Consider the following 7854-nt stretch of genomic DNA (forward strand, 5'->3'; position numbering starts at 1 on the left):
GACACACATATTTGTTAAGTTGGTTGGTACAGGAAAGGTAGCAGGTAAGAATTAAAACAATTATAATAGTAATGAGAAGGTGTGTGGTCTCTGCTATGGTGCAGGGAAGGGTCTGAGAAAAATAAAATTACACTGACATTTTAAAAGTAAGTTATGGGAGAGGAAAAAGACAATAAACACCCTCGGTTAAAGTACAGGGTAGGAGACTGTTTTCCATGGTGTGGGCACAGCTCCCACTGGGAGATGCACAGGACCCATGCCCAAAGATAGGTTCTCCTAGGGGAGATCAGGCCTGCTATGTATCTAGGCTGCTTTGAGTCTTGCTTTTTGCTAAAAATTTCCTCACCTTGATTTGTGGCAAACATTTACTGCAAAGTAACTTCCTAAAAAGCATGCTTAACCTTCCAAGGACCAGTGTAACCAGTTCAACCACTCTTGCCTTTTAATTTGCAAATACCCTTTTTCTGTGATGTGATTACCAGCGTCCTCTCCTTAGTTTTCTGTAAAAGAAATTTTACCCTTCTGTAAAAGGTAACCACCTAAAGCCAACCTGTGCATAGTAAATGAGGACCATAATGTAATATGGGGAGAAACCCAACAAAGGCGTGTCATGGTGGAAGCCATAGCTTTTTTTCCCATTGAGAGAAAAGCCATGCCTGCCCTTTTCCTCCACAAGACTCAGTAGTCCATGTGAATGTTTCATTTCATCTATAATGACACAGACACTGAGGGCCAATGTCCCCATTAGTAAAGACTGAACTTTGTCAGGAAAGATATCAGCCTAGGACATGACCACCCACCATGACTCACTTTGGCTAAAAATTTTAAGTTCATGGTCACCTCACATCTCTGAGTTAAGTCCCACCATGTAGTCCTCCTCTGAGCTTGCGAGGTTTAGTATGTGGCCCCCACACATACTAAACACTGATCTTTTCCACACTGATCTTTTTGGTTACAAATCAACCTAAAGAAAACATTGGTGACCAATCTTTCGGTTAGATAACATTGTCTCAAATGCTAGGAAGGGATTCTTAGGAAGTCTGAGTAGTAGCGTTTGTCTTGCTGAAGGATAAACCATTGGTGATGCAGCAAGACCTTCACCTTGGATGGAAGTCAAAACTAAATGTTCTCAAAAGACAAAAGCAGGTAAAGCGAGGCAGTAAGCCTCACAGGCCTTTATTAGAAAAACACTCTGGATAATTTCAAACCTACAAGCTTTCATTATCTGTCTAATTTCTCTGTATTTTGCATCTTGTATTACATTGATTTACAGTTTAATGGCATACTATGCACCAATCCAGTTTTAATCATCTGACCATTAGATGGAGTCTTATTTACTATGACCCACCTGCTATTCATTATTCATTATTTAATCTTAGTCTGAGCTTTGCCAGTTGTATACTTGGGAACTATAACCTTAAGGTTTATTTGGGTACCAGGCTGTAAGAACAGAATGCTATAAATTCCACTACCACCTAAATTTGCACAGGTGAGGGGGACAGTAAGGGTTTCATAAGAAAGTGTCCTGTATAAGAAAGACAGATACCATATGATTCCCCCCTCATGTAGAGTCTAATGAACAAACAGAAGTAACAAACCAAATGGACACAAACTCATGGATGGAGAACAGATGACAGGCAGTTGGGTGGGCGACAGTGAGGTTAGGGGATGGAGATATTGAGCAAAAGGAAAAGGTTAACAGAGATTGGCAACAGGGTGGTGATTGCTGGGGTTGGGGGGTATGAGGGGACTAATTGGTAATGAAAAAATATAATAAAGTTTGAATAAAAAATAGCAGCCATCCCTTTTTGTTTTTGTCTGAGTTTTCACGTCATTGTTAACCTGGTTTCCCTGAACTCTTAACATGTACGTTCACATGGAAGATTTTGAAAAATAGCTCAAATAAATTCTAGCATTTTACTCTAAAACAGGGAGGTCCAGAATTCTAAGTAAAACTCCCACAAGCTCATTTGTTAGGATTCCAGGAGTTGGTGAGGAACAGTGGGTACCCTGCTGGTACTTACCAAGGAGATCCCTGCATGGGCTTCTCTGAAATCTTGCCACACTGTGCCAAGTAAATGTCAAAGTAAGAAACGTTTAAACATGTAGAGAAATTTTAGGAGTTAATGTAAAACAGTAAACAATATCTCAACAAATTGAAAAAAACTCCAGAGAATGGTAGTTTTCCACCTTATTTTATACATTACAATCAAAGGGAAAAAAACATAGGGGTTACAGAAACTTATTGGCGATGCATTCCAGAGTTGGGATAAGAAAAAGAAGTGAAATCTGGGACAGGACAAAAATTACAACAAATAGACACAAGTCTTACATTTGGGTACAAAATAGTAGCAGATGATTAATATGATAAGAATAACAATGAAAAAAGTCTTTTTGTCTCTGCTCTGATGCAGTAAGAGCACTGAAGGAAAGATATAATTCTGACAATTTAGAGTTATATTATCAGAGATGCAAGACACCAGAGAAAATGAAGATTGACATTTTTGAATAACAGAACCCAGGCTAAAACATGACTACCTGACTTCAATTCACTTTCAGTTACTGAGTTTTTATTTCAGATCACTCTGTGAGGTTACTTTAGGTCTCTGGGTTCATAAGGTTCACCATACAGGTCTCCACTGAGGTTATCAGGGTTAGTGTGTGTCAATTCTTTTATCCACATATCCCAATCCTCCAAAACCTTTGAAAGACAGAGGGCCTAGAAATAATTTAAAATTGGCCAGTTATTTAATTAAACATACCAACATAAGGATTGTTCCCCACCCCCCCAAAAACATACTCTCAACATAAAGATCAGAAGGGGTGGAATACAGGAAAGATATGGAGGTTCCATTACTATCACTGGGTGTCTAGCCCAGTGTGTCTCTCCCATGCAGCTGTTTCCCAATAAAAAGATCAGAATCAACACCCTAAAAGGCACATCTGAGGTGGCAACTCTGCTTCCCTTCACAGTAGAGACACAGCTCTTAACTCTGGCTTAACAAGTCTCAGTGAAAGCTCAGTTCTAGCACACCTAGTTGTTTAATTAAAGTCTCTGAGTCTCTAAATTATTACCAAACAAGATAAAATACTGAAACACTGTTTTGTCAGTCTACGAGTATCAACTTTTGGCTCATTAGTGGAGAGAAAATTTAAAAGGTAAATTTGAATCTTCTAGGAAAAATATTCTCTGCTGTGTTCACAGCTTTCCTTTTGTGAGGATTTTAATTCCTGGAAAGAAATTCAACACGTGTGTCATCATCTTATCCACAGTTTTCAGGAAGACCCAGGAGTCCTGTGACCCAAAGTCATGTCTCAGATTAGTGTTTATGCTATCATTGATTACTGCTTAAACGATTTTTAGTTGTTGTTTTTATATGTTCCCTGATTTTAATTAACATTTGCTGAGTGTGTTGCTGCCTGAAAGACTCCAGTCCCGTTTTCATTGATGAGAAATTGGGACCAGGAAGTCTCCCAGAGCAGTGCCTGCTCAGTTTCAATATCATTCAAGTACTTTTATGTTCAACATAATTCGGTTCCAAAAATACCTACAGCACAAAGGCTCAATAAAGGTCCCAATGTGACTTCCAACAACAAATAGGTTTATAAGGGCCCCTGCACTCATGCTGACTTGGTGGCATTGCTGTATTTTCTAGTCAATAAGAAATGTTGTGTATGAGTGTCCAGGACACATTTTGATTCTTCATTACTTGTTCGTTTGTAGATTCTGTAAATGTATAATAGACTATAAGCTTACCAGGCACTGTCTGAGGCAATGGGAGCATGATAGTGGTTGAAAGAGACAAACTGGATATGATCGCTGATGTCCAAGTATTTATTAGATAGTGAATATTTAAAAGGCACTTCTGGATGCCTTCAGATTTGTAATTCAAAGCAAATAATTGACCTGAATGCACTCCTATAGAATTTTTGTTAATCTCTTTGTATTTTTGCCACTCTTCACTTTTTCGTACACCTCACCTCAAATTCTTCAGAAAATTCTTTGACTCAGTGCTCAAAACTAATCCAGAAACTGATACTTTTTCTTCACACTGCTCCAACTATCCTCACCTGTTACCTTGATGATTATACTCGTCTTTTCACTGAACTCCCTATTTGCAAGCCAGCAGCCTCACAAATCCTGGCTAATGAGGAGGCTAATAAATAGTAATACCATCCCTCCCACATTCTAAATTGTTTTTCAGATGGGCTAATCATCAAATCAACAGAGGCCAATTAGCAGAAGGAAATACAGTTTTTAATATGTAATCATGGAGAATTCACATACCATAAAAATTTCCATGATGATGAGGCAACACTAGGCCATAAAATATTTTGGACAAAGAGAAAAAAGGACATAGAGAAAAAGAGTCTTATATTTCAGAAGATAGAATGAGCACTTTTTATGTAATTGAGAAGGGAAGATCCTACATGGCAAGGTAATTTTTTTCTGGGCAATTCAGAATCAGTGGGACACATGAGGGACCTAACCAACAGGTACTACCTGAAGCAGTTTATTTATCATATGTAATGAATTAGGCTAAAATGAACATCCTGATTTTTCTCCTGAAGCACATTTTCTATCTGGATCTCTTGAGTGGAATGTGGAGAGGGTCAACAGTTTTTTTTTCCCCTGAGTTTGTTTCTTAATAAACAGCTTAAAATCAATATTCTAAAACCAAAATTTCAAGGCAGCAAAATATAGGTTTCCTTCAGTGACCACAAGTTAAACACATCTCTTTTTTTTCTTTCAACCTTCCAGTGGCACCCCACCTTACTCCGAGTAAAGCCAAGGTTCTGGCTCATGGCTTCTTCATTTCTGACTTCATCTGTTCTCATCTTCTGACCTCTCTGCTCCAATAAGTTCACATCCTCTTTGTTTGTAACTGGAAACAACACCAGTGTTTGGGCTGCCTGTTACTACCAAACCCAGTAAGACATGACAGTGATTCACTCCTTTATAGGCACTTTATTCAGATGGCCAGTGATCTGAGAAGATGGTGGGTCCATGTCCTAACAAACCATCTTCTCTTCTCTTTCCTGGCCAGAATTTTTGTGAGGTAGGGGTGAGTGGATAAACAAGGTGTGGTGAAGGCTTTGAAATTCAGGTAGGATTAGATGAGCTAAACTTCAACATTCCCATTCTGGGCAGATAGTTGTTTCCAGGGGAGGGTGGTTGTCTGCTCCCCACTGCAACAAAAGAGCCTTATGTCCCCAGGCCATAATCTTCTTTCAGTGCCCCAAGAAGGCCCACTTTTTCCAAGGAGCCAGAATGGGCCTTTTCTGTAGTTTCTGAAACAAAAGCTTTAACATACTCATTACTAGTTAGACTTATATATTTTTTCCTTAAGATAAAATTTTCCAAGTAGTGAGTCCCCTATCATACTTAGCCAACATATTAGAAATCACACAAGTATGACTTACTTTATTCTAACTTAGTATCATACATTATTGTTGTCACTGTTGTTTGGATTATTGTGTGAGTCCTCTACTGACATAACAGGTCTATGAGGACTGAGATTTTGTCTACTGTTTTCTAACGATTAGAACAGTGTCAGGGTGATGCTGAGCAGAGGGCCAATGTCCTTTGATAAATAAACGAAAAATATTATAATGGTTAAAAGGGTAAAATATGGAGCATTATGACCTGACACCAATGGAATTCTCACCTATAAGAAGAACCAGTTAAAACTTTTTCAAAGGGAAGCATCTGAAAGAGTTTGAGCCGAAGCAAACATAGAGCTCATGAGGGACAGGAATGGGAGGTCCAGGCAAAGTACACAACATGTACAAATGACAGGAAGCAGGGAAATTTAGTGAAGTAATGAATTTTACTGACTATTTTGGTGGTTCAGAGAGTTAATACAATTGAGGTACCCTGTACATAGTCAGTGCTGAAAATGGTCATTATTGTTATTATTGCATTCCTCTGTGTACCTAGTTCAGGTCTATCCATGTGAAAATAGCAGTAATAGGAAAACAATACATTATCCTCCTGACCACACAGCAATTCATGACATTAAGCATTGACCACAGATTGACTGATGTATAAGTGACAAGGAATAAACTGCATACACGTAAAGTTTACAGTCTGATGAGTGTTGACATGCCTACACTCTCCAAATGTATCAATTTCACCCAAAAGTTTTCCACATGCCTTTGATATCCCTTCCTCAATTCCCCAAGCAACCCCCAGAGTTTGCAAGCAATTATACATTTTCTTTCTTTCTCAATAGATGTGTTTGCCTTTTCTGAAGTTTTATATAAATAAAATCATGTAGCATGTATTATAATTTATCTGGCTTCTTTAATTCACCATGATTATTTTATGAGGTAAAATTTTCACAATAAAGTTAATCGTTTCAAAGTGAGCAATTCAGCATCATTAGTGTAGTCACATGTTATGTAGCCATCATGTCTACCCTGTACTGAAATATTTCAATCACATACAATGCTGTGCCAACTGAAAGATTGCTCCCTATTACCTCATACCCTAATTAGAGGAAAGCACCAACCTAAATTCTGTCTTTGCCCCCTCATCATTCTCTGTCCCAACACTGTGTCTCATGACCCCTGCCAGCTTGTACATTGGGTGCTCCCACTTGTTCCAATATCATAAAACTAATCTAAGTTTTCAAACCATTATCCTTTTTTTTTCAACTCTGTCTTACACTCATGCTCAAACTAGTCTTAGAGAATGGCACCCTTACTTCACTGCAGGAGCTCCAGCGGCCCCTCCCTCAAAAGGCAGGTCAGACCCTCACTCATATGGTTCGGCTTCATCCTGAGCTTCCAAAATAAACCTCCCCACAAGGGACCATCAGGGCCCCTTGAATTATACAAAACCTAACATCCTCTCACCTCCCATAGTACACAATTTCTCATGTGACTCAGGGCAGACTCTATTCCTCCATGACTTCCCTCTGTGCTCACCACTGCTTACACACAATTCCCCTCAGGACAGGTCCCCAAGGATCTCAGTACAATACATCAGAGGCCACAGAAAGCAGAAAATGAATAAAACCAGAGCAGAGATTTATTTCCCGTTTCCTAATTCTGGCTGTGAGATCTTTAAGGACAGGCATGTGGAAATTACCAAAAGAACAAAGAAAACAAAGAATGAGGACAGTGATGTCTGCAATGAGCTGCACGTCAAAGAGGGCTTGAGAGAGGCTCATTCAGTACATTCCTGTGGGTGGCTGACATCATAGAGACCTGCATCTTTACTACAGTTGTTGAGGTTAAATGACAAAATATCTTTTATAATCTTTGTGATCTTGTTTCTTCATGATGCAGGGGAAATGTATGTGGAATGAGTACACTATTGAAGGTCAATGTGCTGTGGAAATGGGCCCTTTCATGCTGCTGTGTCTTCCAGGATTCTGAGCAAAGGCTGCTTTGAGCCAACCTGGAGACCCAGGATGGTCTGGGAAGTCAGGTCATCTCCTGCTGTGAATATCAAGTAAAAGAGAGGCAAGACTATTGGAAACTTTTTTTAAATTAGCAAAATAAGAAAAAATTAGAATATTAAAAAATATGTGAAGGATAGAGACTTTGTAGAAGACCACATAATTTCTACTTACAGGAAGATTGTGTTAAAGTAAAACATACATTGAATAAGTTTAAAAAGAAAAGAAAGACTTTATTAAAAACCATGAAATAGCACAGGAAAGAAGAACCCAACTCACCTGAGACAAAGGCTAGAGAGATTTTAGAAGAGAAGGGACCATGGGAAGGTGTGTTTTCTAATTGAGTTTACACAAAAGCAAAGCAAACTTTTGTTAAAAGTCTGATTGGGAAGTCCTTTTATGTTTTGGCTGTAAAGGTCCCCGACAGAGGTATGCCTCAACTGAA

The sequence above is a fragment of the Artibeus jamaicensis genome, unplaced genomic scaffold (assembly GCF_021234435.1).
Source record: "Artibeus jamaicensis isolate MK-2021 breed Jamaican fruit bat unplaced genomic scaffold, CSHL_Jam_final scaffold_11, whole genome shotgun sequence".
Taxonomy (NCBI): domain Eukaryota; kingdom Metazoa; phylum Chordata; class Mammalia; order Chiroptera; family Phyllostomidae; genus Artibeus; species Artibeus jamaicensis.